Here is a 16,162-nt window from a genome sequence, read left to right as displayed (position 1 = left end):
ATATTTTTCTTACTGTCTTGGCCATTAAGAAATGAAATTCTGCTTATACAGAATGGATAAATCAGGAGATGGTACAGAGAAGAGCAGCAAAACTAGAGGTTTGGGAAACACGACAGGCATAAAAATGAAACTGAGGTTGTTCAGATTAGAAAAGGGGGAACCAGGAGAAGGAAAGAGAGAGTAGGAAGGATGATGGAACATGAGGATAGGTCTCTCAGTATGTGAAAGTTTTGTATAGGGACCTGCTATTACTCAGTCTCTGTGCTATCCATTGGTAGGACAAGATAAATTCTTGGGGAAGCGAGCACCAATGGAGATTTAGTCTAGATATTAATAGGAATTGTGTGTGTGTGTGGAGGGGGGAAGACTCTGTGTATTTTTTGCTTGTTTTGCTATTTAAAGAGTAGATTAGATTCAGCTTTAGCAGGAATGGTCTAGTTATTTCTGATCCATTTTCAATGCAGGGGCTTGCCTAAATGACTTAGGTCCATCCCCATCTTATTTTCCTATGATTTCTACTAATCATTTCACACGTGCATGTTTCCCTTCCCAGCCTTTGCATATATTGTCTCTGTTTAGTTATAAGGTCTTGTAGACTTAGTCTTAGCATACATACTACTGTATAATATTTTATAGTTGTAACCAATAGCGATTACAATATTAAAAGTAATAAACAAGGTCACAAAAATGCCTTCTAAATTGCATCATTTTTTGGAACACTTTAGTGTAAGAAAATGGATTCTTTTTTTGAATTTAAAATACATGCTTTATTGCTTTTCTTTCTTTTTTCCTGGTCAGATTGTTTCTTCTTAGAGCACATATGGAAAAGCAGAAATTAAATTTCCAGGCTTTTCAGTTTACAATGTTAGCGGGTCTTGTGGTCACTGCAGCTTAACCTGCAGTCAGTAAAATCCCATGTGCAGTTGGCAAGTATGTTAATCAGGCACCACAACAAGGAGGGGTGGTCACAACATTCTGCTTTTTACAGATATGTTATTTTCTGATGCCCTAGAGAGAGGCCACAGGTAGGTACTCTATTCTTATGCAGTTGAAAAATGCCTTGTTTCAGAAATTAAGTACTGTTTATATTAGCAAACTATAGATTATACAAAGGGAAAATAAGTTGCCTGTTGAGCCTGACCTTTATGAGTCTTCAGGAATTTTAATATCCCCAAAATTTCAGCTTGTCATTTTGCTAAAGCCAAACTGACCAGGTCACACTCTTACCCTGGAGCACTGAGTTGGCTGAAGAACCTCAGGTAGAAGGAGTTACTCCATGCCTGGGCCGCTGTACCCTTGGAATTTTTGACTTGCCTGCTCGGTTTTAGAAGTGATAGTGAGCAGCTGGGGAAAATAAGGTTTTCTATTTTCTATTTATATTTTTCCTTTCACATTTGGTTACATTATGACAGATTATCACATCAAGCCACCAGGGACATCACAAGAAAATTGTCTGAGATGGTCCTGCATAGACAAGGGAAATATATTTTTTATTTTTTGTTCAAATGTACTGGGAATATATTATTAATTTTAAATATATTACTTTTATATATGTAATATAAATATAGAACATCTATAGTTGTATCTAGTATTATATATCTAGCATACTATATACAGTATGAACTATTACAAGACTTGAACTATCTTATTCTTCCATCCTTCCATCACTGATCTTTCAAACAATGCCAAATAAAGAAGAAACATAGCCCACCTAGATTTGTAAACATGATGTTAGCTAGCACCAAAATGAAATGAATAATATACTCCCTCCTTAGCTACTGCATGCTCCCATGTTTTCTGTTATGCGTCAAGGTAAAGTCAGTATTAACAATCCACCTCAGGCTGTTCAGTGGTTATGTTCCCTGAGTAGGATAGTAAACTGTTGTTGAGGTATTGGATCTTCACCAAGTGTGGCTTCCCACTGAAGGCAATATCAAAACCAAAGAGTACTTGGTAGCATTCAGGTAAAAACTTGAAATATAAGGATGGATAAAAGAAAAAAGCCTGCCAAGTTAGACAATGTTCATAATACTAATAGATAAGGATTAAAAGCAAGAAACATGAAAATGTGCTGTTAGGCTTAGAATACTAGCAATATTAAGACATTAACAATAGTAATAATAACTCTCTTCCTACTTCTTTTTCCTTTGCAATTGTCATAATTAGTCCCTGATGATGGGAAGACTTACCTTTACTAATGGGTAGTCCCACTGAAAGCAATTAATGCTCATAAAAACAGGCACTTTCCAAGACTTTTACGCAGATTATTATCTGAAAAGCCTAACAAATTTTTAATTATGATAACCAGGTAAATAACGACAGAAGAAGATCACACCATACAGGTGCTGTATGTTTCTTCTTGCTATGCACTGTTCCTTTCACTTTATTCTTGTGAGGAACATTACATAGGGAGGATGTAGTGAATCTATGCATGAACAGCAGAGATGGAGGAAAACACACCCCATATCAAGGCAAGACTCAAAAACAATTCCTTACATATGCTATGATGTATCGATTTTACAGTGCATCATGGAAGACAAAAACTTCTGATCCTATTTATAACTTCAGGGCAATTATTCTGATTGAGCACTCAAATAACTGAGCGGGTCCTCTCTTTTGCATTAATGCAAAGACACCAATTGTCTTTCATTTTGACTTGAATTAATTGGATCAGATGATACAAAAATTAGATATTTACATATATTATTAAAGCACTGCTTTCATGCCAGAAAGGCAGGTTTAAATTGTCCTCTATAGGATTACTCAAGATGGTCAAAAGTAACCAAGTTGTTAAGTCTCTGTAGGATCAGAATCAAAATACTCTCTGAAAAGTGAAAGGTATTTCGAACTGACTCCATGATCATGATAAAGTCTGTGAGGCATCCACTGTCTTTGCAATGTTAGAGGAAAGTTAGCAGAATTTGGCTGTTGTCAGTAGAATTTTAACAGATTCAATTAAAGTTACATTACATACAGTTTAACTGCCATTGCTACACATGCCGCAACTTCCATTTTGTAACCAGTTTTGGACTGCCACGTGTTCTCTCCTTCGTATGGCATGAGTGCTGTCATTTTGCAATACAAGTGTGTATGTTTTTAATATTTGCCTAAGGGCCTTTTAAATTTTAATATTACAAGAGCATCAGTGGAAAATATTCTGCAGTGTATGAAATAATTTGACCTTATTTATCTTTGTTGATAGTGAGAAGGTAGTAGTAATGGCCCTTGCTCTAAATAATGTGTTTCCTCAGTTGCAAAAGGGAGGTTTGAGTAAGGCTGTTTTAACACAGTACAGTGTTTTTCTAATCAATAACCTGGCTTGCACAAAGTTACTCTTTATTCTACTGCTACAATATTAGAGCAGCCAAACATTTAATTATGAACAGGACTGTTCCTACTTCACATGTGAAACAAATGTTTTCGTCCGTTAGCATACAGAAGTTAATAAATGTTGAGTTAATCATCTGTTAGTACTGGATTAATAACAGTCATAGGTTTGTTTAAATAGAACTGTGAATTCACATATGCAATAATTTCTGACTGTAAATAATTTTAGTTTTATGTCAGAATCATGTTACTTACCAATATATTTCATCCAGCTTATAGACAGAAGGTGGGAAGGCCCTTACATCCATAAACCATAGACAAAAGTCTTCCAAAATAGAGAGGCCAATTTTCCCTGCTGAGAAAGCAGAAAAAACAATGAAGTGCATATTTGATTCTCTATTTATTGTCAAAAGGTACATGCATAAGTCTAAGAATTAAACAGAAATTGGTATCTCTCTTCCACAGCCCTGAAATGGGATTGTGAAAGTGCCTCTAAAATGTTTTTCATCTTTGAACAATGTTGCAGAGTTGGTGTTGTGGCTTGTTGAGCCTAAATGGTAGAAAATCTGGAAAACAGTTTTATTAATAATTTCCACACTGTTTCTCCAGCTTGTGATTCACTCTATTCTGAATTTTTTCCCCCCATTTCAAAGTCTTTCACATTTTTGCTTTCTCACTTTAAAAGAGATTTTTAATTTATAGATTTCCATTTCTTTCCTATTATTTTTTTATGCCTGTTTTATCTCCCTCCCATTTCAGCTTCAGGGGAAATCAAGTTTCAAAATTAGCCGGATGAGCATAGAGGAAAAAAACTGTGAAAAAAAGAAAAAAAAAAAAGATAATTGCAAAAAAAAAAGTTTTCAACTTAATGAATTGCAGTGATATCCTCACCACTTTAAAATCAATTGCATGGGGGGGAGGGGTTCCTACTTTAAAAAGAAAATCTATTTTAATTTCTTAAAATTTTGCTCCAAAATACTGAATAACTTGGTTATGCTTAATTATGAGGCCATCTGGATACTTGCAACATCCAGAATTTTCCCTGAGTCCTCACTAACGAAGCCACCATATTAAAAGAGAGAATAACTTAGCGTACAGAATTCTGCCAGCCACCCAGTGAGGAAGTCCAGGGAACCATAACGGAAAAAGACTTCCAGTCGCACACCTCCTTAGAATTAACTGGCTAGTAAAAACCACGAGGCTGCCTCTGAGAATATATTATACCTCATGGTTCATTGTTGGTATTAAGATCCAAAGTCTTCATTTACCCTTTAAGTAGACAAGGCAACAGCGCACCTTTCAAGTTTCCATGGCATGAATGGGACTTAATCATATGTGTATAACTGAGAATAGATTTACGGACTTCCCAGAATGGAACCCAGGTTTCTGCTAAACATCCGTCCTTCTGCCCATCGCCCAGGAAAGGTAATTACCTCTAAGATGTTATTAAAGCTGCTGAGATGTTTTCTTTCTTTTGTTTCACGGTCAAAATTATTCAAATACCTTTTTAAGGTATTATTTTTGTATGAATTAGTTTGTGTTTCCTATCTGAATTCTCAATGAGAATGCAGCTACAGTCTGACCTCAACTTTTTTTTTTTTGTATTATTTATTACAGATTTTTAAATAAGAAATAATTAGGAATTGGGAAATCATTAGGCTTGAAGACACTCCCTAGTTGTACATGCTTTAACTGAGGTATAGCTGTTAATAGTCCATGATATAATTCCCCCACAAGTGAAAGTTAGCCAGATAGCAGACTTATTCAAAGCAAGGCAAAGAAATGGTTAGAGCAAATGTCCTGGGATCTCTAAAATCTACTGTGTTTCTAAAATTAATCTCCTTTACCCCATGAAAGAAGGCTACAAGAATTATACACCTGGGAAGTTACAAACAACACTGTATATTATGGTTAGCTGAAAGGGACCAAATTCTTTCCTCATGCAAGCTACTGAAGTCAATGGAGTTACAAAACCAGTGGTTTTGGCTTCCAGCATCTGATGAGTGACTGGTGTAACAGATTTTAGGGACACAATGCAGAATTAGTGTAGGATATAATTTCTTAATAAGTAATGAAAAAGCCTTAGGAAGCTTTACAGTAAAATGACGTGTATTTTGAAATATTGGGACTTTCTGACATAGTCTGATCTATTTCCGTTAGTAGGTGAGAAACTACTTGGGCACGCTCAATTGCAGAGTAATTTGGGGTACAAACTGCTACATTGTGCTACCTAGCCACACAACCATCCTGTAAATTACGAACTTGGGACAAGTGTACACACTGTACTGAGAGTCCTCCTGATCTATGCAAACCAAAATCAGTAGATGAGATAAGGATGGACAAAATAAAGCTGAATGGTAGTGCATTCTCTTTTATCCTTTCTCCTGTTTCAAACCACAGCATTAGCTGGTGTGGCCCAACTGAAGTCCTAACCACCAAAGACACAGTTTTAGAGTACGCAGAAAGAACAGAGATGGGTTGTTTGCATCCTTTACATGAGGTGCACAGAAGCAGAATGGAAGATCTGCTGTTTTGTAGTCAGAGAAATTCTTATTCCATCTGTGATAGCTGCATGTCATCAAACTATACCTGATTTAGAACCTCTCCTAAAATTTATAGATTTTTACAATAAGAATTAGCAAGATGTGAAGTATAGCATGGGCATTTCTGTTTGATTCTTTATTTCATGAAATATTCTCAATGCAAAGCAATTAATTATATTTCAGCATCTTCTTCTACAATATACATATTTTATGTTCTTAAACGATTACTCATTTCTTAAGCCAGTTACATCAACACCTCCTAGAACCCAAGGATTTCAAGACAGACATTTTTCTTCTATGGTGGGAAGAGTGTAAATGCCATCAGATAATACTGAGATTACATACAGATATTGATATCAAGATATCAACATACACACATCTGGTTTGTATGTTTTGTAGTGCCTAGTTACCTCAGGAATCAAGCACTTATTCAATGTAGTGGATAAGCAAACAGAAAAATATGATGGAGATGGGCAAAAGGATTACAAAATAAAATAAGTATGGTTTAACGGGAAAGTAGAAAGCTCAGCTTGCCCCTAGATAATTCAAGCTACATTTGTAAGTGAACATGCTTTCAACTAATAGAGATAAAGATCTGCAATAACAGAGTTTTACCTAAAATTGGAGGATAATCAGCTACTTAAGACAGAAATAAAATGAGTGCATGAAGCACTTTGCAGAAGCTCATAAGAATCACTGTAGCGCTACTGGCTTACTGAACCAAAACAGAAACTGAATATTGTTTTGAAACAGAAATTGAACATTTCAGCAGAAGTTTGCCCAGTTCAGGAGTCTTTGAAACTGGCTTTTGTTTGTCACCAGTAGATTATCTACTCTCATGAATCCCTCCCTCCTTTCTACACTCCTTTCTTTTATTATTCATGATTTGTCAACAGCCAAGAAATTCCTCTGGGTTCCAGTGATCAAGTGCTTCATTTGGACTAATTGTTTCAGTTACTCTAAAAGAACAAAGGACTATGTCAAATCACATTTATTCTTTTGAGGCCACTTTTGGATATTTGTTTCCATCCTTATGGGTTTTAGAATTGAAAATTTGAAGATTTAACTTTCTGAAAATATTTATATAAATATTCTGAAATTTATATTTATTTACATATTTATAAATATTCTGAAAATATTTAATATAAGTCAAATATCAGTGCACACTATAGATACTATGGAAAGATAGTGAGGACAGCATCAAAGTTTTGTGACACTCCATATTTCACCTTCAGCTCACTAATTTTCCCAGATCGCCTTGGCAGATCTCAGATATGACACCACTAAATTAAAGCTCTTGATCCCCTGTTCTCCAGACAAGCACACAGGATTCAATACTCTGGCTGAAACGTCTGCTGGAAGCAGGGTAGAGGGTAAGAGCAACACAGAAAGAAACAGGATAAACTGGTAGAGAAGGGGAACTATAATACCAGCACAGTAGAAAACAGGCAGGAACTCAGGGATGCAAACAGGATCACAACAGTACTATGTGGAAATATTATTGGTGGAAGGGAGGAAGGAACATCCATCGGGTAGGCCCAGGTTTTCATAGGATTTTAGGCCTGAGACAACATACTGTGGGTGGGTATCTTTGCCCAATTACCTATCTATGCACGCTCTTGCACTCAGCCTTAACTGATCTATATTGGCCAAATAATGGGCAAGCAGGTTTCATTCTTAACTTCAATGAACTTGTCCTGCTTACCTTTCACCTGAACTTGGCTCTCAGTCTCTTTATTTCTTCTCTTGGTACAGCTTTTGAACCCTCTCCCATCCTGGGTGAAGGGAAACAGTTTAAAATGGTTTACAGAAAAAAAACATTAGCATTCATTAAAAATGAATTCAAAATTAAGAGATGAATTTGACATGGGCTATAGAGAACTACCAGGCTGATGGCAGAGTTGCTATTTTTAGGTATTCATTCCAAATTATAGTTCCAGGATAACTACAACTCTGTGTCACCCTGCTCAATGGTCTACAACTGGTCTGATGAACCACATTAAACTGTATGTTCAACAGATGCTGTGCATCATGGGCTATAAGAAAGTGGTTCAGATTGAATATGCTTTGTTTGTCAAAAAAAAAAGTTTGAATATCACTACTTTAAAGTGTATTTTTCCTTTGGCTGTGGCTGGATGGCTATCCATTTAAACTGTTCTCCCATCTCACATGTCATCACCTTTGTAGCTAACAGGTTAAAACTGTATTACTGAAAGTAACGTACCTATTTACTATGAACTTTTCTGGCATTACTTCCTTCTTATGATATCAATACTCAATAATAATGAAAATGTTAACAGTCATTTGAACTCACCCATTTGCAAATTTCTGCATATTATACAGTTGTTAAGGGAATACAAAATAAACCTCTGTGTCATACTTTCTTTAACCTAAATTTCTTGCCTCAAGAAGCCCACAAGCCATCTGCAATCCTAATTCTGTGATGTATTAGAGGCTTTTGTGAAAGACTGAAAGGAGTCAGTGTGGTGCTAGAGCAGGTTACCCCTGGAACATGTAGATTAAGTAAAGGATAAATAAAGTCTTTTACTTAAAAGTCAAGTAAAAGACTTAATTTTCACAATTTATGATTGTGACTCACATCATGATACTATACACAGATGAAACTTAATGAGTTTTATTTATATTTGTCCTTTATAGACAAACCAATTAATGTTATTGTGTTAAGCATATTCTATTCGCCTACTGTGTCCAGTCTGTTGAAAATAAACAGTTCTCATTATTTTGATGTACCCCCCCCCCCAGCATGATCTCTAGTACATCATATCTTCAGCTTATGAGTGCAGCACAGTCTGTGGCAGCTGTTAAATCAGTAGTTAGTTCATTGAGGCAAGACACCAAATTGAAAGAGATTGACTTAGAGTCCTGGGCATTCTTCTCCTAGCCATAAAATGAGACATACTGTGCCGATTTAAAGTACTGCTGTCTGGAGAAGTGACAAGTTGAGGGGGAAGGTGTAGCACTGCTGTCAGCTCTACTGTACAACAGAACCTGTGTTCAAGTGAGGATGCTGACATACAGATCATTTAAAGCAAAATTCTTTTAGGTGGACCAATGAATAGCGCTTCTCTTTTCAATGCTCTTTGGTGTGTTCTGGCAGATTTCTTTCAATTGTATTATCAAGTGGAAACAAGTTTACATGTCTTTCCACAGCTAAACCTGAAGATACAGCACAGCTGAGTAGTTTGGAGATGTAGCTGATCATATCCACAGTTACCCAAGTGGCTGTGTACTCTGAAAGTCCGCAAAGTTTTCAGGGATGTGCCTACCTTTTCCCCTGCTTAGTATTTACCCACTTGAATACTTCTTTCTTTGCTATTTGTCAACCTAGTATTTAAAAACAGGAGAAGACATTGAATTTTAAATGGAATTATGCTGGGAATTTGCCCAAGACAAACTAAAGAATAGACTTATTCATTTGAAATTTGTCTTTATACAGACCAGAAAACTAAAAAAAAAAACAAAAACAAATCGTATACCTGCATTTTGTGTCATGCAGCTGGGACTAGTTGTATGAATGTTGCTTCTGCTCAGTCTGAAGTCAGACAGATTGTATTTTAAATTAATATTTGACTTAATACTCGAACAGACCTGAGAAAAAAGTCCTCTTATAAGCAATTGTGGTATTTCCTGGGAGGTTGCAGTGAGCTTGTCTTTCATAAACTGTTCAGACTGTATAAAGACTTAAGCTCCAGCTCATACTGTGAGGAGCAAGGAGGATTTTGTCACCATAAAATAAATAGAATGGTGCTGTCCTGGCTCTATCCAGTAACCACAGGAAGGCCCTGGATAATTAGCTCTGGTTAGACTTCAGCTTTCAGATGGCTAGCAGGAGATGAGGTGAGTCCCATACAAGTGTAGCCCTTTCTCACTTCTTACATGATCCGCTTAAATTCTAATGCATGTCCCCAATCTGTTCCAAACATAGTGATGCATAGGAATTTATGAGTTACATTTGAATGTTGATCTGATTTCAAGTTTATATTTAATACTGAGAACACTGAATTAAGAAGCATCCTGATTTGCTAATGTATTGTTTTTTGTAATGACCTGTTGATGTTTTGAAAGGGAGATACATATTAATTCTCAAATCTAATATTAAACAAGTACATTGCAAGAGTTAACAAATAAACAAATAGCTGATATTGATGATGGCACAACTGAGAAAAAATTCCAATATCCAAGTTTAAAATGATCTCCCCAGCAGTAGTCCGGCACCTTTCTTGATTCTGGGCCTGCAGGCCAGTGCCAGGGTTTATCCACAGGGCAGAGCAGGAAAGACTACTGAGTACATAAATCATTCTCTTCTCCTGGAGTATGTCCCATAAAGTCTATTGCAAAGTGAGCTCTGTGGAAATAGACACTGTAACATTATGTTTTCAAAAGAGTGTTTATTAGAAGTCCTTAGCAGAAGTCCAGGACTGCGTTCAAGAGCACATTTACAGGCCTCTGGTATTACAGGTATCTGGTAATACAGGTATTACATTCACCATGGCAAACAACCCACGTAGCGGAGGGAATGCTGCTTCCTCCAACAGACCATCATCTTTGTAATCTATTCATCTACTCTCCCACATCATCCCTTCCCTCTTGCCTTATATTATTCCACATTCTCATAGGCAATCAAATATTGAACTTTTCACCTCCTTTCACTTCTCTAGCTTCTTAATTTCCATCAGCTTGCTATCATACAGGTTTGCTCAAGACAGCTCCATTAGATCAACAGCCTTTGAGTAGAATCTGTAAATTGCAGATTTTAAAAAATTAATATATATTTCTTGACCATTTTTAGTGGTTTTTTTTCCTACTGATAGGAACAAAGCTTAAAGCAATCAGAGCTGACTCAAAACCCTCTCAAAACATCCACTTAATGTTAATAAGGTTTGGACCTAACTGTAGGAACAGAAACATTTTCAGCACAGTATATAAAACCTTACAGTTAGCAGAGTCACAAGTAGATGCCATGACAAAGAAAAATGTAGTAACAAAAATACTACTGCTTCTGACAAATGAGCAAACTGATGTCAGATAACTTCACTGGGTGCTCCCAGTAACTATGAGAGCTCTATTACAGGCAGATGAAATGGGGGTATCTAACTGTATTAGTCTAACATCTATATAAACAGGGGCCAGAGAGCGATAGGATGGCTCCTTGGATGTATAAATGATCAGTAGGAATTTGGGCCCTTTTAAAATTATCTTTCTTTCTGATGACCTAGTTAGATTGTTGCAAGAGGGATATTTTACTAGCTATACTTAATTTCTGATTATGAGGCCTCAATATGATTTGTTACTGAATTTCCTTTCAGAAGTGAAGTACGTATGTGTATGTGTGGGTGTGTACTAATTAACTGCTGATTATCAGAGTCAGAATTTGTCAAGGACAGAAGAAAATTTTCAGACTTTTCTCATTTGCTTTACAGTATGACAACTTCATGCAGCTTCTGGCATGCTATACCGCTCTAAGAGACATAGGACTTTGAATTTTCAGGTTATTTATTTTGGATTTCAATTCCGTCCGCCTTTTCCCTATCTAAGTTTTATACAGTACAGCCAGAGCCAAGTGGAATGTAAAGCTGTAATTTTGCTGAAGTATTCCAATGACATGAGCATACCCCTCAAGAGTCCCAGCCTCAGTAGTATAGTATCTGGACTTTGCTTTAGCGAACGTAGCAGGATGGGCAATATCCTGTCTGTGTGAGTGTGAATGCACAAGCACATGCTCAGAATCATCACACCACCAGCTGTTAAGAGGAAGATCTGTAGGCAGCAGGTTTACTTGCCCGGTTGCAAGGTATCAGAATATTTTGGAATCATTTTAGCTGACAGACTCTCTCTAATTCGGGATGCGTTCCCTTGTTATTGTAGAATATGAGACTAAGCATTCTGCATTATCTATAAATGGAGAGCTCTTGACAAATAATTTAGGTGATTTTTTTCATAAAAATGAACACCAACATCAAACTTTTCAGCCTCTTTTCATTCTCCCAGCTTTCCTCCCTCTTCGTGGCTTTTCTTCATTCTGTGTTGTTGTTGGATACGTCTTCAGAATTATTGTATCAACAGTCAAGTTTTTGGATTCTTTTGATACATGGTGGCGCTGACATTTTCAATCTGTAAAGCTGTCCGGAACACTTCAGCATAATCCTCCTCTGGCAGTGCTGTGAGCAGCGCATCAGTGGTGGGTATCTGATCTGAGCTAAAGTAGGTCAGATTTCATAGCGCCTGCTGATATATATGGGTCTGGAAAAAATAAAACACATTTGTCCAGACTATTGTAGCCTATCTCCAAATGCACGGAAAGGGGTCGTGAATCTGAATCCCTCATCCATCATAACTGCCAGGGGCAGAACACAGCTGGGACAAAGCCAACCCTATGCATCACAGCTAAGCCATGAGCTGAGGGAAAGTGAGGTTTAGTAAGACTGGTCATTAATAGAAATCCACTGAAGTTAGTGGAAGTATATCTGCTTACTGATGTGATCCCTCTGCACGATTATTTTTCAGCTGTTTTGATCACTGAGTATGAAATTTCACCGTCTTTCTCCCTTTGTATCATGAAGCATTTCATGTGGAAAGCAGGACACAAGTTGTGCCCCACACCAAAGGAGAAAACATCTAGAAAAAAAGGTACTAAAGCTTATTTCAACCTTGTTTCTCTCTTCTGCTGGGAAAGGTTGGCCCACAGGGATATTAGATGAATCCCATGGATTCTCTCACTACTAATATTGATGTGTGCACTGAGAAAATTATCGTTTTTGTTTTTTAATTGCCTTTAAGTGTTTGGATCACAGCAAAGTATTCCATTTTGGGTACAGATCATTCTTTATTACGAGTTGTCACACCTGAAATATGCTTCTTTGAGGCGGAGGTGTGTCCTGGAGGCAGAATAAACTTGCCTCAGGTCTTGATGGACTTGAATAGACAATTGGATAGATCAGGCACTCACTTTGTTGGTGTCTGTGGTAGGATGAAGAATTGCTTCTTATTTTTGCTGTCCCTGTTACCTCAAACATTTAAAATGTAGATCATCAAAATCACTCAGTGATAGAAGGCCACTTTATTTTGGCTCACATTCCCTGATATAGGACAAGTTCTGAATCCAAGTTTGTGTTGTACAATTTTGCAAGTGCAGGTCTTGCAGTATTTCACAAGCTTCTTCACACAAATATGCACGCTTACTTTTGATATGCTGGACTTAAAGACTCTGTCAATTATTTTCTATTCTGAATCTTAAGCTTTGAGAGTGGGTTTTTTATTTTGTATTAATCTGATAAAGGAAAAGAGAATAACTTTTCCCATCTAGATGCATAAATTGCCTATGCAAACAGGCAGTGGAAATTGCTCAAAGAGCCTTCATGCTTCAAGTACATTGTGTGATTATTTTTATATTCAGCCATACACACATTCTGTGGTAATATTCCACCCTTTTTGTTGTACAGTATCAAATGAAGACTGTGGCATTAAAAGCAGGGTGTAAGAGAAATGAAGAAATGTCAGTAAAAGTAGTTGATGAAAACCTTATTAAAAAACTATGCTGTGTTCCTTCTGTAATGTATATGCTTGTAATAACAGCTCTGAATTCTGCAGGGACCTATAAGTAATGAAGAAAATTAGTCTAGCAAAAAAACAAAGTTATTGGAAACTTGAGTGCTGTTGAGTCTCATGGCATGCAAACTACACATCTGCATAAAATAAACCTGTGCCCTGCTGATAGTTTTTATATTGTTCTGCTTTTTTACATCAATTTGTTTGCTAAGTTGGGTTTGCTCCAATAAATGTTTTATGGTGAGAATGACGTCCCTAATTTCCATAAGTAATCAGCATTCATTATCAATTTAATATTAATAGCAAGGTGAAATGTAAAACTGGACAGGACTGACAATGTCAGCAAGGAGAAAATCACTCTCTTAAAGTAGAAAGCTTCTGGTGCTAATGTATCTTTCCCAGTTGAGGAACAGGATAACTAGGGGAGGGAATGATCAAGGCATTGCAAATATTGCAGGAAGGAAGCTACAGGGTGGAATCAAGTCAGAGGATTCCAACACAGGCTGCATGAAGAGTCAGGCTGTGCAAAAGATGAAAAAGAAGGAAAACAAAACCAACAGAAACTGTAATGAAGAGAAACTACTTATTTGCCTAGAAAGACAGAAACTAAATAGGCAGGAGTAGAGTCTGAGTTTGGAAAAGAGACAATACCTATTGACTTGTATGGAGCAAAAGTTGCACAAAACATGATCTCTTAATATGCCAGAGTACCTAAAGTTACTTGTTTGAAACTTTTAAAATAAAGTGAAGAATAAAAGGAGAAACTTGCGCTCAGCAAAGTTTTGAGAGCATGTCTTACCAGGAAAGCCTTAGGTTCTTTCTTGGTTCCTGTCTTGGTTTTTGCAATTTATGGTGAAATTTAGCTAGTCTTTCCAGAACTGCCATTTGACAAGTATGTAATTATATTTGACCAATGATAATCATACAGACAAAGAAAATAAGTCAAGTTTAAGATGACCTTTCTTAATGGATCTTTGCCTACAGTTAATTATTCATTGTTTCTCTATATATTATTTACAATCAGGAAACAATTTAATCTTACATGATACATTATATTTTCTAACTGAAGAATGATGGCATGAGTTACTCTCTTTTATCCTAGCTCTTAACAAAAATCCAGATAATAACAGAAAAACCCATCAGACAGATAAGATACTAATTTTCATCTCACAAATGAGCAGCAGAAGAAAACTTGCATTATGAACAAGATGACATAATGATACTACCTGCAAAACAGCTGTTTTAAAGGAAAATCTGGGAAAAAAATTGGCCTGAGTGAACAGGAGAACAGAAGATTCAGTTTCAGAGGAATAATATTCTGTCTTATTGGCACTATTAAAAAAAAAAAGAACTCGTTTCTATTTTGTGAACACATTTTGGCTAAAACAACGTATTGGCATTTTCACAGCTGCCACGTGACCAATGAATAAAAGACCTAAGCAATAGAAGTAGTGACTTCAGCATAGTGGATGCTATTCTGCAACAAGAAATCACAGAATTTCTGGGGCTAGAGCTGAGTTCTATATTCCCCATTTTCAACCTGGATAATTTCTGCTTTTTTTTTTAATTTTTCTTCCTCTAATAATTCTCTTTCTTCATGATCTTTCCAGGACACTGACATTATAATGCAAAGAATATAAAGAGGACAGCAGAGAGTAAGGTCTAAAGGGACTGCTCATTTGCCATTATCTTGACTTCTACCAGATAGCACAGTTTTGACATGGCCCTCGGAGGCCAGGCAGGATACCCGAAGGCATCTGAGACGGCTGTAGACACCTGTGTTTCAGCTCATGACTCCCACTGCTTGTGACAATAATGAGTGCACTGAGCTTTCCTCTTCTAGCTCAAGTAAAAACAACAGATGCTTTCTATACCTGAAAACAGCTAACTTGCACTGCTCTGCAGAGAACCACTTAGAATTAGCTGAGCATACGTGTGCCTGAACACTGGCCTTGATCACAAGAAGGGCTTCCACTGGCAACGGACAACTACAACCTGCCTCACTAATTTGTTCTCTCTGGAGTTTTTGTCTTCCATCTCCACCCATATTTTAACACTTAACAAAGTCAGCATTAAGTCTTTCCATTGAGTTCAGGGGTCTCCAGCAGAAGGCTCCAGCTCTGCCTCTGGGAACTGCTTTCAGTCCTCTTGGACTAAATGGAATTTGTTAGCTTGCTGCACTACATATTAATTTATATCACCATGTCTGACATTCTCATAAACTACCTGGGGGGCAGAAAGGCTGTAATTTAATATTTTAAGGTATAATATGTTCATTAAATGAGATCCCAAGATGTGTGTACATTAACTGAACTGGATGTAGAAGTTAACAGAAATTAATTTATATATAATACCATATAAACTAATGAGATAAAGAGCAATGTTAGTCACCATGCCATAACAAAATATTCTCACATCTAAACATGCCCCTGGTGAATTGTTTCCTCATGCTCTGAGTGATGTATGTCTACCAGCGGTGGGCTTTGTTGTCTGAGGTGATTCACCTGGAATTAGTTATTTCTTCTAGATGAAGCCAAGGAATGCTAACATTTTAAAAAGCTCAGTGATACAATAAACCCCATGTTGGATTTACAGTATTGGCATCACATTTAATTTTATTATCTACATTTATCTGTGATAGTTTCCCATTTTACTTGAGGAAAAGATGCTGAGGCTTTACAATTAAATATTAAAACATCCCTACACTGCTATGAAAACCTCTTTTT

The 16,162-nt window shown here is 36.7% G+C and overlaps 1 long non-coding RNA gene across 5 annotated transcripts in view; it reads right to left on the bottom strand.

Annotated features, from left to right (window-relative positions):
* The window catches only part of LOC106492145 (uncharacterized), a 168,019-nt gene that overhangs the window by 94,860 nt on the left and 56,997 nt on the right, over positions 1 to 16,162 (bottom strand). For 4 of the 5 annotated variants that reach the window (XR_010884359.1, XR_010884358.1, XR_010884360.1 and 1 more), the window contains exon 5: positions 3,583 to 3,682. This is a non-coding gene — a long non-coding RNA (uncharacterized lncRNA). Of the gene's footprint in view, positions 1 to 3,582; positions 3,683 to 7,575; positions 7,646 to 16,162 lie in introns of all 5 variants that reach the window. The other variant, XR_010884361.1, reaches the window with a different exon arrangement.

Source organism: Apteryx mantelli, chromosome 5 (genome assembly GCF_036417845.1).
Source record: "Apteryx mantelli isolate bAptMan1 chromosome 5, bAptMan1.hap1, whole genome shotgun sequence".
Taxonomy (NCBI): domain Eukaryota; kingdom Metazoa; phylum Chordata; class Aves; order Apterygiformes; family Apterygidae; genus Apteryx; species Apteryx mantelli.
Note: the sequence above shows the minus strand (reverse complement) of the source record. Positions and strands in the feature narration are given on the sequence as shown.